At 36.9% G+C, this 18948-nt stretch overlaps 1 long non-coding RNA gene across 6 annotated transcripts; it reads right to left on the bottom strand.

Moving 5' to 3' along the window:
* Positions 1-1171: 1171 nt before the first annotated feature.
* Positions 1172-18683, bottom strand: LOC149782284 (uncharacterized). 6 transcript variants are annotated; one of them, XR_016414298.1, is made up of 6 exons: positions 18262-18682; positions 17630-17749; positions 14114-14230; positions 3743-3859; positions 2695-2891; positions 1848-2194 (listed from the first exon to the last, which is right to left on the bottom strand). It is a non-coding gene; the product is annotated as an uncharacterized LOC149782284 (long non-coding RNA). The 6 variants fall into 6 exon arrangements; XR_016414297.1 differs by lacking the exons at positions 17630-17749; positions 18262-18682; XR_016414296.1 differs by lacking the exons at positions 17630-17749; positions 18262-18682 and having other exon boundaries at positions 3743-3832.
* Between the last annotated feature and the right edge of the window lie 265 nt (positions 18684-18948).

The raw sequence follows: 18948 nt of genomic DNA, 5'->3' as shown, positions 1-18948 counted from the left end.
TCAAGCTTCAGGTGCAAGTTTTTGTGCATCTCCATGCCCTTGCATAAAACACAGTTACACGTTTTTTTATATAGATATTTTTCAGTTGTAGACAGGAATAATAAGTATTTGCGAGTGTTTGAAATGAATGGGTTCATTATGAATTGAGTGGCACTACATTTCAAAAGCAAAATTGGATTGAAATGCAAGAACTGTAGTACGGAATTAGTGTTGGTTCTGGATCGTAGAATGGAATTGTGTGTGTGATTGGATTTTTAACGTAGCTTGAATAATTTTTCAGTCATATTGCTACGATGTCTGCAGTGTGGCAGTTTATAGTGATGTATAGCACTGGGGCATCATGCTGCAAACATGTAGTATGATGTTGCACCCAGTCACATTATCCTGACACCAGGCCGATCAGTCCTAACACTAACATCTTAATGCTGAGCGTCTAGCGAGGTAGCTGTTAATACCATTTTTGTAAGTCTTTGGTATGACTTGGCTGGGGTTTGAACCCATGACCTCCCGCTTCTGAGGCGGACGCTCTAACCACTAGGACACCGGAGTGGTCAGAATGGAATTGTAACAATTACAATGGAAGCAATTTGTATTATGCTTGTTGGGGCATTCCTCACTGATGGCTGTCAGTGACATCATCATGGGAATGTGTAACAGCCACATTTTGTAAGAACAAGGTGTAGTTGGTGAACAATACAGACACTTTTCTGCCATTTCCACTGGCATCATCTCATATGATGTTATTTAAAAAAACTTCCTACAACATACTCACAACATATAAAACCTATATGCAAATCTGATGAAAGCTGCTTGTGTTTCTGAAACACATATTCCATACTGGTGGCAAGAATGTCCAAATCTACATTACAAAAATGAAAACATTACCATCCATCTAGGAGTTGCAAATGTATGAAATCCTCTTGTTGGGTAGTTTTACTAACAGGCTTTACAGCAGGGCCTTCCATTAGATTTAAATGTGGCAGGTAAGTTGACAAAGTAGGGTGGGGGGTTGGGGGGACCTACCCCAATGGGGATAATTCATTTTTTTTTTAAAGTAGCATGGTGTAAAGTAAAAGTAGATGGGCTGATAAGGAATCCACTGAATTTACAGACTAAAGGTTCAGACATTTGTTTTTAAGAGAAAAATGAAAGAAGGAAACAATACAACAGATATTTTAATATGACTTTAATGTTTATTTTCTAGATTTAATTAAGATTATGAATCAGAATCAGTCTCCAACTCCACTGTAAAGTTTATCTATTACTTCTTCTGCTCAGGCACCTGCAAATTAAAACAAAATTGTAATGCTTAAATAAAGTCATATCATCTCAGCACTAGTTACATATGCAGAAGTCATGTTAATCAGCATTATAAAAATGTATGAAATTTTCTTCACTGCACTTGTGCTTCCCTTACTATCGTTAAGCCATGATACAAGATAACTTTGCACTTACTTGTCATTTCTGGCAAGTGGATGGTGCAATCAATTTGCACAAAGATGAATTTATTTCATCCAAATATTTCATGTGAATAAAAATTCCAAATGGAGGCACCTGTCCGATCAGACAAGATATATGCATATTGTAGTTAGCTGGACTCTAGCTCTGATAGTCCTGGGCAATAGGATAAGCTGATTTTGTTATCAGTTTAGAAATGCATCCGCTTTGCAAATACTATGCTTTAAAAGACGAAACTGAATCCAATATTGATGAAATAAGAGTCATTTGGATTATCTTGTTTTTTATCATTCTGCGTTGGTTGGGTGCATATTTGAGGGTCTCTGATATGGTCTCTTCCATTCCATTTGCCTTTGCTTTGCCATTAGTTTTCAAGCAGGCTTCTGCAAGAGTAATACAATGTTTTAAAATAAGTTTCACAACAAAGGATGCATTGCATTTTTCTAAATGCCAGCAATAATCAATGGAATATTTTTAAAACATGTACTTTGAAATGTGTCTCAAGTTACTTTATCAATTCATTTAAAAATCTCTGGCAAGTCACATGAAAAACACAATTTAAATCAAGCCATACTTACTTATCAAAACCTGACATATCACAAGCTCTTGAAATGCTTTTTTCCCTTTACGTCCCTTTGGACTATACTCTGGCCAGTCTTTTTGTTTTAAGCTTTTTCATCATCCTGCAGACACTATCCCCAATTGTAAACCTGCCAAGGGAGCTCAAGTAGCATATCTGAAAATAATAATAATAATAATATTACTATTTTTTGATTTTGATATTATTATTAGTAGTAGTATTTCATGATCGATGTGACAAAATATGCTTGTATATAGTTATTTTTTGCCATGGTTTTGCAAGCAAATTTAATTTCTCTAACTTGAAAAAAATTTGATAACATTAACTATGCAACACAATGTACTAATAGCAATTATAAACCAAATTAACCACCGTGAATCTATTAACTTCATAAATGACATTCACTCAAGGATTGAATTAAAGTAGCCACATAATATGTAATAGTGTATATGTAGTAAAATACCTGTTACATGTTCATCTCTAAACATGTTTTGGCCTACATCCGTAAGACAAAACAGCCGACCACTACATGTTCACCCCACCCCCAAAAATAATTATACAGGCACTGCAGAACTTGCATAATGCATATTGAGGTTCACAACAGCAAATAAAGGTTATAACAGTTTTTTTAAATAGAAAATAAAGCCCCAATTTACCATCTTCTTGGAGAGTTTGGGATTCTCCTCCAACCTCTGGCAAAGGCCCTCTAGTTCCTCCACTGAATCACATGGCATTGCAAGAATTTCTTCTCTATATTCTGTGTCTGGGCCTTGTGTATGTACTTGGAGGGCCAGCTGCTCCAACAAATTCTCAATATTTGTATCCAGTTTCATAAGTACATTGAACTGGAAATCTGTAACAGATTTGTGATGAAATTAGTTTTGAAAGATCAAGATCATTATTATAAACTCCTTAAAAAGATCTGTACAGTGAACATGGGTTTAACAATGAAATATATTTATGAAATGAAATACATGGTTTTTGTACAGTTTATATGAAAACTTTTCTCTATAATCCTTTATTTTTTTATTTCCTGGATATGTTGTTTCACTGCTGGTGTCTGTAAAGTCTGCATTCAATGTAGATGGTTTAGGCGTCTGACTTACACAAGACAATGGTATACATCAGAAAGAAAAATAAAAAAACCAATGGAATGATGAATAGTCGACACATCAATGAAAAACAATTCATTGTTTATTTGCACAAATAAGTCTTGAACAGTATGTTTTATGACCTATAATTTAATTAATTAACATCTCACAATGATCTGAAATAACAGTATCTAAGCTACAAATGCTTGTGCTTTCATGTCATAATCTTCCATTTTGCAAACAAATTTTGATGTTGAATCAATGTATATGACCTTAGCATTGAACACTAACATTCAAAATGTCTACAAGATGACAAGACTATTATCAACTGAAGTGACAACAAACCAATGAGTTTTACGTGCATTGAACATAAGCATTTTTAAATGCTACAAAATGTGTTTTTAGTGTATGGCCACAAATTACCCAACATTTTGTCAAACATAAAACAGTTCTACTACCTTAGATGAGAATTAAATTCATAAATACAGTGTATAATTGACCTACTCGTATTTAAAGAGCTGGAAATGAAAGAAGAGATTATATAAAAGTCAACACCTGTAGTATTTGTTTCATTATTCTATAATGTACATTTTTTTCCATCCTCAATACTTACTACTTGCAGAGGAACTGGCAGAGAGAAATCTTTATATTCTCCACTCCAGAGTGGATGGGGATGGTGATGGTGTTGTCCTTCTGGATGCAGCTAAGAGTATAAAGATTATCACTACTCCTTAATTGCAGTAAAAAAGAAACAAAGAAATCAGACTGGATTTTTTGGCATGTAAACAAAATGCATACTGGTTGCAATGACCACTGTATATAAAGCAGTGATACAATATATCACAAAATGCATTCTTTTTTAACAAAACATCTAATCTCATATATACAGCATCATGAGTAAGTAAGTACTCTTAAACACATCTTATTAAACAGACAGAAAAATGATGAAATTTATACATACTTTTGATAAAGAATTTCCAATTGTGGCATGGTATAAAAGCAATTGATAAAAAATAAAAAGAGACCAGATAAACTAAATAGAACATACCAGCAGGATAAGAGGAAATCTTGGAGTCTGCAAAATACTCTCCATTTCAGGAGGTTTTGGATGAGATGGCTGACCAGAAAGGTTTCCACTTGAGATTTTCATCTTTAAATAATCATCCTAGAGTGCACCAAAGTCATGTGAACTTGATCCAATTCCAACATTACTGCTGCTTGAGTGCTTAGATCCAGTATTGCCTTCACTAACTGATGTTATTAATACCTCTCTCTCATCAGCATAATTTCCATCATTTTTCAAAACTCCCATTGTAAAACCTCTGCTGAAGAAACTAACACTACACCATAAGGATTTAAAGAACTACTGCCCGGTTTCTAATCTCCAATTCATATAAAAAATCTTACAAAAGGTTGTTCAATCCCAGCTTGCATCTTGTCTGAATTCAAACAGTCTTTTTAGCAATGTACAATCTGCATATCGCCCTTGCCACAGGACACAAATTGTGTCTGCAAATAGATTACACTCCAGCCCAGTTGATCTATGTTGTGGTGTTGCACAGGGGTCTGTTCTTGGACCTGTTCTCTACACTCTATACACTCAGCTGCTCTCAAGTGTCATAGATCATCATCCAGTGTCTCACCAATTGTACACTGATGACATCCAAATATACAAATCTAGCCACCCAACTGAAGTTGATGCTACCATCCAAGGTGTAGAGATGTGCATTTCTGATGTGAAATCATGGATGACTTGTAACAAGCTGCAGATGAATGATGATAAAACTGAGGCCATTCTGATTACAACACAAAGACTTTCTCATTCACATCCTTTACCTCACACAATAAATATCAGCAACACCAACATTAAATTCACACAATCAGTATAAAACCTAGGTGTTACTCTGGACAGTACTCTCACATTGCACCAACATGTCATGAACATATGCAAGGCTGCATATCTTGAGCTGAGACACATCAGCTCCATTCTCAGATATCTTTCAGTTGATGCCACTAAAACACTTGTGTGTTCATTACTACTTTCAAGACTGGACTATGGTAACTCAATTCTGTCTTGTTCATCTTAATATCTACTGCAGAAACTTCAAAAAGTTCAAAACATAGCTGCTTGGATCATACTTAGAGTACCACAATCAGAGCACACCTCCCCGCTGCTCTGTGCCCAACACTGGCTATCCATTCGATCCAGAATCAAACACAACATTAGTTCTCTGTGTTACGTTTCACTGACAGACTCTAGTCCAACATACCTATCCGACCTCACCTATGTGTACACACAAGCAAGATACTTACACTCCTCTTCCGACAATCATATACTCATTATTCTCACTATGAAAACAAAGTCATATGGACAGCATTCTTTTGCATACCAGGGCCCAGCAACATGGAATGAATTGCCCACTGAACTTAGACACAAAGACGCAGTGATCCCATTCAAGAGTGCTCTCAAAACTACTTATTCTGACTACAAAAACAAACTTAATGACTTAATAATGTTAACTACCTTAAATATTCTCAGCATGTTTTTTATGTTTTCTAATTTCATGGTGTTTGTTTTTGTAATCATCATTGTGTATGTTTTTATGTTGTCTAATGTTGCAAAGCGCTTAGAGCTTCTAAAGATTAGGCGCTATACAAAGTCCTCATTATTATTATTATTATATTTAGCTTGGATGAATATTTTTTAAATCAGTGGCCATAACTAAAACAATGGGATTTTGTTTTATGATCATAAAAGTATGTTGGACACCATCCATGATGTACAATGCTGTCTGACATTTCTATGCACCTAAGGTTTCCATCTCAAATATTAAAGCAAAATGCATACCGAATTTGACAGATTGACGAAAATAAAAAAAGCAATGCTTACCATTTGAAAAGAGGCAATTGTCACTACAATATTCTATTCAAAATGATATTAATTTTGGACACAGGGGATACCACCCCCATGTTTTCCTGACTCGTGATATATCGGCCTATTCTGTGCACAGCTTTAAAAGATGTAATGTTTATCCATCGAGCTATAGAAATGAAATACATTTACTGTAGACTGTTTCTGTCAGCAGTTAAGTTGAGTAATTAGGTCAGGTTTATAGCTAGTTTACAAAATTCAATGTAGAATGCCAATAAATGACAATATATATTTTTGCAAACTAAAGTGATCTTGAAAAAAGATTAGTAAAGTTTAACATTTTATAAAAAATAAGCTATTATGTGGAAAAGAAACAACAATGCAATAGGATGCAATGTGTTTACGTCTAGTTTTGGAAGGTACCGTCTCTAAGGTACCGTCATAATTGTACCGTAGTTTAATGGGTGGAAAGGCCATTGAAAGGTAAGGGCAGTGCGGAGACCATCGAGTATGTTCCAGAATAGCTGAATCTTTGTAGATACATAGATCCATTCGTAACTTCAGTCCGCAAGCGAAACACTGTACTTCGTATCCCAATCCTGACTTGGGTCCGAAGTAGACAAATCCTGTTCTAGCTAAAACATACGAAGAAGGTAATCCTTCCCTATCCGTAGGCCATTTTTGAAACGTGTCCAATCGACGGGCACAATCACAATAGTCAGGTAAGAAGACTGGAAAATGGTAGGGTTTGAACTTGGAGTTCTCACTGGATTTCTCACTCGATTCTTGCTGTGGCGAAGTCATCCTTCTGGTGGGTGGCTATCCTCTTACAACCAATGTTTTATACCGACATGTCCATACGGCAAAGTAAAGTGGGTGGGAAGCCGCACTCGCTTCTGCTACACGATTTGATAGACTTTTTCCAAGGGTCGACTGACGATGTGATGTGTGGGTAAACGTACAATCTTGTTGGGTTGATAGGTGGTCACTTTCTCTAGACTGCAAGGCTTCTTTCAATACGCCAAAGTTGACCACTCGACTGGTACGATAATTCAGAGTAAGTCCTTTCACTTTACACTTCGTGTGCACTTCTCCTTGTTTGTCCCAGTATTCGTAGCCGTAATTTTTGGGACCGCCACTGACTAAACTTAGAATCTTGTCATCGGGGTGCTCGTCTGTCCAGGCTCCTAAACGGTCTCCTTCGATGTCAGGGTGCTGTTGACTCGGGTGATCGATATAAATGCAACTGTCCATGTCAAAGTACAAGACACGTTCCCCTAACAGTTCTAAAGCTTCGTACAATTTTAAGCGAGCATGAGCTGTCATGTAAGCTGCAATGATGACATTTCCAAAGGGGTCATCTTCTACAAAGTTCAGATCTTCTTCGTAATTCACCAAGATCAAATCCTCACGAGCGACGTCCACGTGTTTCATGAATTTGGCTTTGTCGTGAATCATCTGAAAGTAGCGGAAAGGTTCGGTCAAATACTCCATCTTGGGTAAACACGGTCATTGTGCCATTTTACCCCACAAGCAATTTAACATCACTTTGGCAAACGATCGCCTGCCTTCGTTTTTCTCAATGTGATCTTAAGTAATGCCTTCTTGTGCCCAGAATTTCTCTCTGAATGTCTTTTGGTCTTCGGGAGTGTGACACCAGGACAGATAGCCACTGGCTTCTTGCTCAGTTTCAAAAAGGCATCCACGTAGTCTGCGAAAATGCCTTTCTGCGTTGGGTCACCCTTGTGGAATTATTGTGTCTTGGGAAAGTGGCAAATTTCGTACACTTCTAACAGTTGGTATCCCATGTTCAGAGCTTTGAACAATTCTACGCTGACCCATGTCCCCGTCAAGGCCCGTTCTTCCTGGGTGTGATGACAAGGTTGATCTTGGCTGCACATTTCAGCACAAGTACGGCACAAAGGAAACATAAGTTTGCCTTGGAAATGGCGAGGTAAGACGGGATGGTATAGGTTCGTGGGAGGCAAAACTTTGCACTTGATCAAGCCTTCGTATTGTCGAATGTTTTTTAGGTCGATGTGTTCGGTGAACAATTGTGGGTGCCCTGCAGGAAAGCAAAAATATTTGCACACGTAGGGATACAGTGAACACACGTCCAAGTATTTGATTTCTTCTCCTTTCTCTTCGTCAGCTTGGTACAGCAAACAGGTGGCATTGGTCCTTCCTCCGTACAAACTATCACTTGGGTTCAGGGGGTCCATGAACTGGTAACTTTCCATGAGGCATTTAAACTCAGGATCGGTGTTCAAACGATGATTGTATTTGTGTTCCCACATTTCCACCACTTGGTATCCTTCCTGTTCTAACTTTAGGCGTCGCTGGCAAATGGCCTGGTACAAGTCTTCCATGGTTCGTTGTAAGAACTGATTTTTAGTGCCGCGGTCAGGGTAACAGACGGGACATCCGTGAAATAAGCAACCGTTAAACTCGTACATGATCTTGGGGTTTTCTAAGTCCCAGCCATCGACCGAATGCATTCCGATGATCTTTTCGCCCTGTCCGTTGCGGGCATGCTGAATCCATTTGTCTTCTTTGTCGCACAAGTAATGCAACCAGCATGGGGCTTTGACCGAGTATTGACGTTTGACATAGTTGGTCGTTTGAGGACTGATGACAGCCACAGTGTTTTCAAGCATGAATCGTTGTCGGTAGACTAAGGAACACGCTTTGGCAATGGTGCAAGCCTCTTTTAAATGATCAACCCCTCCGTGTTCCATGAACAGTTCTCGAAATTTTCCACAGCATCGCCGTAAAATGTCCACGTCGGAACGACGATACTTTAGCATTTCTTCCTGAAAGTCGAAAGGGTCGGAGGCGTGAGCCTGGTACCAAGCGTAGAAAGTTTCTCGTTCGGTACGCATGTTGTCAGGGTCGTAATAGTGAGCCTGAAGCAAATGGGGTAGAACGGCGTGTTGATTGGCTTCTGTATTGAAAAAGTGTGGAAAGTACCCTTTAGTCATTTCTGTCATTCCAAACATTTTAGGCAATCGACTCAAAGGCATGGCTAAGTAGCTCATCGAATCTTTAAACTGCACTTGTCCCACTTGCATGAAAATGATTTTGGCTCCGTTCAAAGTGATTTTAGGACGCTCGATGCCACGTTCCGTATAACATCTCAAAAGAAACTGTCCATCGTATCCGGAGAAATTGTGAGCCATCACCGTGGCATGGTGATGACATTCTCCATAATAATGTTCGATGTCCTCTTGGCTCCACGTCTTGTCGATGGGGTCTAAGACCCATTGTGTGAAATCGGCTAGTGTGTTCGGTCCTTGAAAGATTTTTTCACGCCCTCCAGGAATCTTACTGCAGTGAGGGCAATAACTCAAGATAGGTTCTTGAATCACTTCTCGCACGCTCGATGAGCCACGCAGAAATTAGGAATGTGAATACCGGTCTCTTGCATGCATTCGAAATCGAAAAAGATGAAATTGCCTTTCTTCTTCTTGTGACCATCCTCTTTCTCTGGTTGGGATTGGTATTTTTGCATGTAGCATTGGTGTTCCAAGTCCACGATGCAGTGACAAATGTGACATTTTTTCTTTCCTGAACATACGTGTGCCTTGGTACTGTTGATACATAGACCTTGTCCACACATTGGGCACAATCTCAGGAATTGACAAGCACATTTCTGCTGTGAACCTTGCATCTTCAGATGTTGTTGGTAACAGGCAGGGCTGACAAATGTGCGCAGACAAGCAGGACAATGCACTGGTTCTTGCCCTTCGCTCAGACAGGGTTGAGAGGCCAAACATCCTGAGCATTTCGATCCACAATGTTTGTGTTGCTCTCGATTATTATAACCATCATAAGTCACATTTCTCACAGTAATATTTGTATCCCAGGAATCCAGTGATAGTGGTAATGGTATCGAAATGGTCATCGTGATGATAGAGGTGAATGTATTTTCCATCCTTACAGTCTTTCCCTCGAAACAACAGAGACCCGCGCACTTCTTGAGGGTGCACTTTCAAGGTGTATCGTGGAGCTAGGGCATCTTGCAATTTTTGCATCTCAGGAATGCCACAGGATGTGTCTTTGGACAGGCATGCTTGTTGTAACAGAAGTTCTGCTTCATTTCGTTGTTTGGCTCGGTTCGATTTTCGAATGTTCTCCCAGGCTCTTTTCCATTCTACCATGTCGTTCTTGTCGGCATAAGTTCATCCCACCACGATGGCTCGGGCTAAACACATGTGGTCTTGAAAATTGTTAATTTGGACAAGACTTGTTTTGGTAATGCGAAGGTTGTTGACCAATAAGTTCTTTCTGCATTGTCCGGTCCCTTGAGGAGGAGAGACGTGGGTCATGTCCAGTGTGGCTTTTCCATCGGTGATGTCAAACTGGTCATTAGATTGTTGCACGTGTTGAATCTTGTCCATGACTTTGGAAGTGGTCAATTCTGCAGGGCTGCTAAACTCGATCCAAACAGGGGATTTCAAGCCGTCATGTTGTATGGAAAGTCTCAAGCGATCATCTTCTTTGGGTTGACATTGTCGCTTGAGTGTGGTGAGCAAAGAATCCCACATGTCGGTGATGAACCCTTCTGCTTTCTCTAACAGTACTTCAGACTTGAAATCTTTAAACTTCACTGTGTATTTGTAAGCCGTAGTTCTAAATTTTCTAGAGGGACGCTTTTCCGTCTCTCGAATGTCATAGTACTTTTCAGGGTTGACTAAGGGTGGTAAACTTTGTTTAGAGGGTTTGGATTCTGGTTCACTCATGTCCTCTTCAAAATCACTGGCATGAATTTGTGCCAATACTTCAGCCCTGGTACGAGGCGATAGATCACGTTTCTGCCTCTTACTTTCTTCTTCTTTCTTCTCAAATGAATTGGATCATTTCATCTCGATAGCAAAAAGTCAAATGACTAAAGTTTAAACACCATGGACTAATTTATAGTCATAGCAGACCAGCGTATATAAAGGGTATGTGTCTTGTCCTTTCACTATTCATTTCACTCTCAAACTGAGCACAACGATGGAAGAGACTACCAAGATCGAACGTTTCATCAGAGCTTTGCGAGGGGTCATTAGAAAATTCTCTTCAGACCAGCCGAGGGACTACTCTCCTTCCTTTCAAGATAAAAGTCAAGATACTTGCTATATCTGTCAGAAGAAAGGGCATTGGTCTTCAGAGTGTCCAGACCGTCAAAAAAGAAAAAAAAGGGGTTAGAAGAGACAAAAGTCAAGATACCTGTTATTATTGTCAAGAAAAAGGACATTGGTCACCCGACTGCCCAAAAAAGAAACAAGAGGAGTCAGAAGAAGAGAGGGATTCTTCAGAGGAAGAGAAAGAAGAAGAGGAAGAAAAACAGACATGTGAAGAAAAAGAAACAGGAGAAGAAAAGAAGGGAAGAAAGTGAGGAAGAGGAGGAAAAGACTATGACGGTGAAGAAATTAAAAAAACAGAGAGTGAACAATGAGACAGAATAAGTCTATGAACTTTTTAAAGTGCTCTGTTGTGAATTGTGAATTGTAAATATTTATAAAAGAATAAATTAATTATAAAAGGTAAGTGTCTTTGGGTTTTGATTTTAAAATAAGAACCTACACTCACGCACACTCATACACAGACAGGTACTATTGGGTAAAATGGTTTTTTTTAGTTATTGGCAATTGAAAGTCTATCTCTTTTCGAGAGACGTGGATGGCCCTGAAAAGGGCCTTTTTTGGTGTAAGGGGTGTGTTTAAACAATCAACTTTAACTGTCTTAAGCCTTTGCCATGGCCAAGGCCTACTTCTGGACTGCGTACTGTTGATGATGATTTCGTTGAAATCACTAAGGGTGGTGCAGTAAGCGTAGTCACAGGGTTGGAGTGTTTAGCTTGGGAAGGTCGTATTCTCTTCGGCCGTAATAAAGAAGTCTGATACATTTGTTTCAGACTTCTTAACTCCGCTAAAATGTCTAACAGTACCGTGACCGTTTGATTTTGAAACCCTTGTTTCTTTGCTGCTGCTTCTTCTTCTTCTTGTTTTTTTCTTACCTCTTCTTCTTGCTGCTGTTGCTGTAGGAGAAAAGCTTGTTCCGCTTCCTTTTGCTGTTGTATAAATTTCTCCAATTCTTCTTTCTGTCTCTGTCTAAAATTTTCCATGTGCGGTAATGAAGGAGAAGGTGACGAAGGTTCAGGAACAAATTCTTGCAAGGTAAAAAAATCCACAAAATCCCAATTCACCTCTTCTGAAAGTAAGTCTGGGTTCCCTTGGGTAGTCTCCACCATCAGTGCACCCAAACTGATCGTTTTCTGAGTTTCCGTCATGTTGAAAAACTGTCGCTTAGATTGACTGCGCACAGGCGCTAGCGAATCTATATAGACTATGTGACGTCACAGACTGCTCTCTTCGGATTGGACGTGTGCTGACTGAATTTTGTAACGCGTGTTTGGATTGGTGAATGAACTCAATCCGTTTCAATCCTTCCTCTCCCTATAAATAAGTACAGTTCACTGCATTCCTTCACCTGTTACTCAGCACCCCAACATGTGGACCGACGTACAATCTTCAACGCTTGTGTCTTCGATGATGTTCCAGACGGACATACCAATGTATGTCCGATCCAACTGGACAGTTATCCACAGGACAGACACCAGCCTGTGGATGCGAAGAATCTTATGTGGAGCATCAAGGATGCCTCAAAAGAGTCTTAATCTATGGTCCTGCAGTCAGGCGCAGCCTAAGGTCAAGAAGAAGATGTCACAGATGCCCTTTATGTTAAGGGTATATTAACATAAAACCAAAGGCCCTTTTCAGGGCCATTCCTATCTCTCGAAAAGATCTTGACTTTCAATTGCCTACCCCTTTTTTTATTTTTTTGTTTAAAAAAATAATAAAAAAATAGAGACCCCTCCCTGTTTCAATTTTCGCCTGTTCCATTTTCATAGACCCATCAGGTCGGGACCTTATTAAAATAGGGTCCCGACCCTGTTCCATTTCCCCTAGTCCCAAGACAGTCCCACGATTTATTCCCCATGTTCAATTTCCCTTGTCCCTAGAGTGAATAGTTTTTTTTTCTTTCTCCCATGTTAAATTCCCCTTGTCCCTAGAATGGATATTTTTTTTTCTCCCATGTTAAATTACATAGTCCCCAGAGTGGATATACCCTTTTTAACATGGAAGTTCCCTAGTCCCTAGACCGTCCCTATTCACTACTACCATTGTCATTACCAGCCTGAAACCCAATTTAATGCCATTTGTATAAATTCATTTCAAATAAATATTATGATATAGTTGAAGTGTAAAGTCAAGCAAGTATTCTGTTTGCAGATTTTACATTTTAGATATTACAGTAAAGTCATATTTTCTCTTGTTTAGTAAACTTTATTGCAACTGGTTCCAAAATAGTAAATCTTATTCAATGTTCATTCACCAGAATAGGTATTAATACAATCTCGAATTAACTGTATGGTACTAAAATATACCCTGATCTTGTGTGAGATTGTAATATACAGAACTATACCTCAAGACAACAATAATATATTGAATTTATATTGTATCAAGACTGTCATGGTTATGAACTCCAACTTTATTCAGGTTTTTTAATAATAAATGATCATCTTGTGCTATGGTTGAAAAGAAATCAAAGTTCAGTTTAACTCCATTCTCTCCACATTTGTCAGTTGTTAAGAGGCATACTCATCCTCAGTGTTATAGTAAAATGTAATCTTATTTGGATCAATCTTGGTGGTGTAATATATGAATGGAGAAAGAATATTATCATCCAGATTAAAATATGTTTTATTCAGACTCTACTAAAACTTTTAGTTGGATATGGGTTACGGAGCCTGATGTGCACGAGCAAAGCAATGTGTACCATGACCTTTTTAATTTAACATTTTAAACTCCTGCAGAAGAAAGAGATTTTTTAGATCCATTAAACTGTATTAACAAAAACATTTCTTCAGTATGATTTTCATTTACTTAGTATTGACAAAACTCATATTTTAAAGTTGTTGTTTTTTGTGTTTGGTTTGGCCTTTTATGGTAAACCAACACAAGTAAGTTATTTAGTGCCAAGGCACTTTAAGTATAGTGCCTTGCCCAAGGACACACCATGGTAGCTAACCCAGGTTGGTCTGATGGTAGAATTTGAACCTACCTTATTTCACAGGTCCAGAAAGCTAACCACTGAGCCACTACAGCTCCCCATCTTATAGTGGAATGCTGGTATACTTTATGATCAAGAAGGATGGGTTGGGGTATGCATGTTGCATCTGAAAAAAGTGATGGAATTTTTGTTTACATAATATTTTAGTCATACAATATGAATCATTTTCTATAGATTTAAGATGTATCAGATCAAGTTAAGAAAAATCATATATTCTGTTTCCTGGGAATGTACTAAAATTCACTGTTATTGTTTGATTTTTTGGTAGTAAGCTTACTTGGTATTTTTTTTCTTTTTAACTTGAATACCTAATTTGTTAACATCCTATTCTAAATCTTCATAGTTCTGTCTATTAGGTGACAACTGTTGATACATGTAGGGAAGTTTTTGTTTATATCCTTTGATTTTTGTGATTCTGGAAGTTGCAGTATTTGTTGTTGTATTATTAACCATTTCAGTAATTTAATGAATGCAGAGTATACTGCTCTATAAATGAAATTTAAGTGAAAATAATGTAAAAGTATGTTTCACTGCAAATATAAATTGTTTAAAATAATATATCATTTATCATATGACTATTCAATTGTGGTAACTAGTATTCCATCCAATATCTATATATTAAAATATGTCTTTTCATACAGCTGGTGATCATTTAGATACAAGTCCAATTGAACATAATCAAATTATCAATGCAGGTGTTTTTATTAGCAGTAGTATTGCAAGTATAAGTGTTAGTATTAAGATTTCATATACAGGTATGATAAGTGTATCATAATGTTTAAATGATGCTCCTTGTTACAACATAAAATATGTTCATTGAAACAAATGGTTCACTGGTAAATTGGCAGCAAAGGTCTTCACTGAATTATGTTGCATAAACTATTTTACAATAAAACATATATGATGCATCTCAATTATGATGAATGTGAGGAGGAGGATTAATAATAATGCAATTTAAGTTATCTTCATAACATAAGTTCTAGCAGATGTGTAATTTTTATGTGGTTCATCATCAGTTTGAAACTGGTCTATGATTTCTGGATCTGGACATATCTGGTCCCCTGCTGTTGTGCTGCTATGGTCTTTACAGTTCATTAGGATATCAGTTACACTTGGTTTACATTTAGAACCCCATGGGATGGAATGCCCAGTTTGAAACTGAGAGAATGGTTAATTATCCATAATATAACTCCTGCAGTTATTATTAGGTTTGATATCAAGGTCTTTCTTTAAAAGCTTTTCAACTCAGGTTCTGTTCTACCATACAGATAAATAAAGTCAAATTCAAAGCTTTCAGATTTGTCCAGTTTGTTTCATGTGTTGCGGCAGACAGACTGTATATTGCCACTGTACCATATAAATATCAGTGCTTAGTCTGCTCTCAGTTGCTGTGGTTTGATTAGTTACAAGTGTCATCACATGTGACTAATTATTGACCAATGTAATGAAACTTGTATAATTAGAAGGCTGTATTTAAAAACTCTAAAGATCTTAAATGTGTGCTAGAGGGTAGGGTTAGCAGTTATACTCCCAATTATGTTTGTGATGAGCAAAAGCAGCTGCACAAATTTGAGCTTTTAGTTTGGTTCTGGTAGGGTCAAAGGATGCAGGTACATTTTACATTCATTTTTTACTAGAAATAGCTATTTTCAATATTTTTCTGTGACAAGGCAACTAAAAGAATCAGTATGTGCCTTATGCATGAATAAAGTTCACTAGTACTATAACAAATTAGCATACTTTTCATCACCCCTCTACCATCAAGATTTTTTTATATTTACCTCTATAGCAGACACAAATAAAAGTCGGCAGCTCATTTGCAGACTAAGTTAAGCATATGATCTCCAATGCTCATCTAACTGTGACAGGCAGTCACCAACAAGCCAACCTATTTCCATGCCTAACTCAAAGTAAATCTGAACGACATTATAGATTTAGCTTATGTGTAAATTTATAAATGCTAGGCTTGTGATAATTAGGTTCATGCCTTCTACCTTAAAAATTAGAGGGATGTCAAAATACGAAACTATCCAGTGAGACCTATGATGTTAATTGTAATCCCTATGGGATTTGTGACATAAAAAACCCAAATGCTTTATGTATTAAAAGGTAACTAATGGGGGCAGGATCTGCAGTGAATCAATGGTTAGTATGCTAGACTCCTGATAAAAATGTTTGTGTTAAAATCCTGTTATCAAGTCAACCAGGTTACCTACTGCAATGTACCCTTGCCTTACTCCAATTCCCTCAGCACTCAGTAAACAACTAGTGTTGCTGTACATAACAAAACCAGTCCATATTGATTTTACATATTTTACTAAATCCTGACAAAAATAATTCTCTAAATAAAGAATGATTAATATGTGATGGTCTCGCATGTAATCAAACTCTTCCAAGCTTTTAATGATATGAACCGATTTATCAATGTTTATCAAATTTGCATGAAAAACTATTTCTTATTTGTCATCAAATATGTTCAATGTTTTGATCATATAAGCATTTCTGCTACATTAGATCAAAATAATCTTTTTGTCAGAAATAGAGCCCTTATAGTATTTGCAAGGTCAACCAATCAGATGCAGAATTTGAGTTTAATATGAATGAATATTTTTTTTACAAAATTGCTCTTTTGCTATATCTTGATGAGATAAATCTATTCATCAAGTCAGACTTGGTCTGATAAAATTAATGAGAAATAGTTTTAAGAGCAGTAGCAAGAATGGCTAGTGAGATGTAGAACCACCACATTATATGCATAGATTTTGCTTATAGCCTCAGACATACAAGCAAATAATTAAACAAGTCAGATCTAAATTGGATCATAAACACTGTTGTGCAAATCATAAGAAACTCTGCCAATCAGATGCAAGGTCACTTCACTACCATACCTTTATCACGCTCATAATAAGCATCATTGTGAAACTTGACTATATAAGCCCAATGGCCAAGCATGATCAAACTTGAATCAGCAGTAGTGGTTATAACCTCATGTATTTGTATGTATCTTCAATTCTTCAATCTAGATCTCATTTATATAAGCATGTATTCAAAGTTTAGTAAAAACTGCACTACATGTATAAATATTGCATGCGGTGGTAACATACTCAGATGAAAGATCACCTTATTATTATTAATGGTTAACACTCATCAAACTTCAAGGACAACTTAATGATTTTAGCCTATATTGTGGAAGTATGGCTTTTAGGCTGGTTAAAAAACTCAACTAATCTTATACATGATCACATGTATATACTTGGATTTTGCTCATTATTAGATTTATCCAAGGTGTTGATTTAAGCCCAAAACCAAGTTTTATATAAACAAATTGATCAGAACTATGGACTCCAAAGTAGCTAATTTCTTACTGTTGAAAGACAGAAGGGGATGTGAAATAAATAACACACTCTGGACCATTACATAAACCCACTTAGCCTTTTGACCAGTTGAGATAAAATATCAACAATAATGTTAAATAAGATTGATAAATTATGTTTTCTCACATTATCTCTAGCCCTTTTCAACATGGATGGTATTTTTCTTCCACATATGTCAACTCTTAATTAGTGGCCCTTTCCCATCATGAATGTTGTAGGTGAAACTCTCAGAATTAGGCTTTTTAATTTATATCTGTAGAAGAAAAAAAACTATTGGTCTGCATATATCAATGTCACCATTTCTGTATTAAATTAAAATACCATATGTGTGTGTGTGTGAGTGTGTGTGTGTGTTAATTTTAGAATTTAAGCAAACTTGTCTCCATGTGTTTATTTTAAAACTGATGATGATAACACATAACAGGTTCAATGGATAAAATGTTATTTCTTACTTCTTACAACTGCTCATTATATCTGAATTTACATTCAATGTTTGTTTTAATTAACATATTTGGGATAATGGGCAAATTATTTATTTTGTAGTTTATCATTATATCATTTACCAGTCTTTTATCATTCAAATATGTAAAATATAGTACCATTATACTGACTTCATATTCTATATGATATCCCAGCAATACATATTAAGCAGATAAGTGCAAATAAAAATGTTCAGAATGTAAAATTTACTCCAAGCTCAAAGAAGATCAGCAAAAGATAATATCCAACAAATTACCAAACAAAAAGCGAAGTTAACGCAGTTACCTTTATTATGATGTCTCCAACACCAACGGTACTGTACAGCTACGTCTTCTGAGTTTTACCGTCATCTTGTCTTTCAAACCAGAATTAATTTCTTGAGCTCTTACAAAATGAAGAAACTTTTAAATACTATAATTTAAGCAGCTTCTTTACATGCCATCAGATAAAAATTATGGCACAGTGTTACGTCTGTCAGCAAAACGCAACTTCACATTTGGACGGCGCGCTGTGTGGGCATCGCCGACACAGCAACTGACATGAATTCTCTATTAGCAGACAATGATTCGGAATAAATCCTTCGCAAATCTAACATTCTCGATTTTTCATAGTTCCACTTTTCATTGTTGCATCTGTTTGATTGTACAATTGCTAATGATGTTCAATGAATCAACTTCAATTCATCTGCTGTCTGAAATCCCGGTTCAGTTGGTATTTTCTTCCGCGCATGATGCCGTGTAAATAAAAGATACGGTCGACATTCAAAGTGGTTTAGGTTAATTTATTATTTTTCTTTATTAAGGTCATTTGCAGAAAGTGTTTCGCTAGGGTGAGAGAAAAAAATGTAACAAAAAGAAAACTTTCTTTTCCAACGCTAATGCTGTATATATTTCAATTTGTGATTGATGCTATAAATAAAAAAAAAATGATAATAAAGCATTTTAGCCCGTGGCTTCGGCACGGCACTCGTTT

This window comes from Sinohyriopsis cumingii, chromosome 15 (genome assembly GCF_028554795.1).
Source record: "Sinohyriopsis cumingii isolate HCF-2022 chromosome 15, ASM2855479v2, whole genome shotgun sequence".
Lineage (NCBI taxonomy): Eukaryota > Metazoa > Mollusca > Bivalvia > Unionida > Unionidae > Sinohyriopsis > Sinohyriopsis cumingii.
This window is presented reverse-complemented; position numbering and strand designations above follow the sequence as displayed.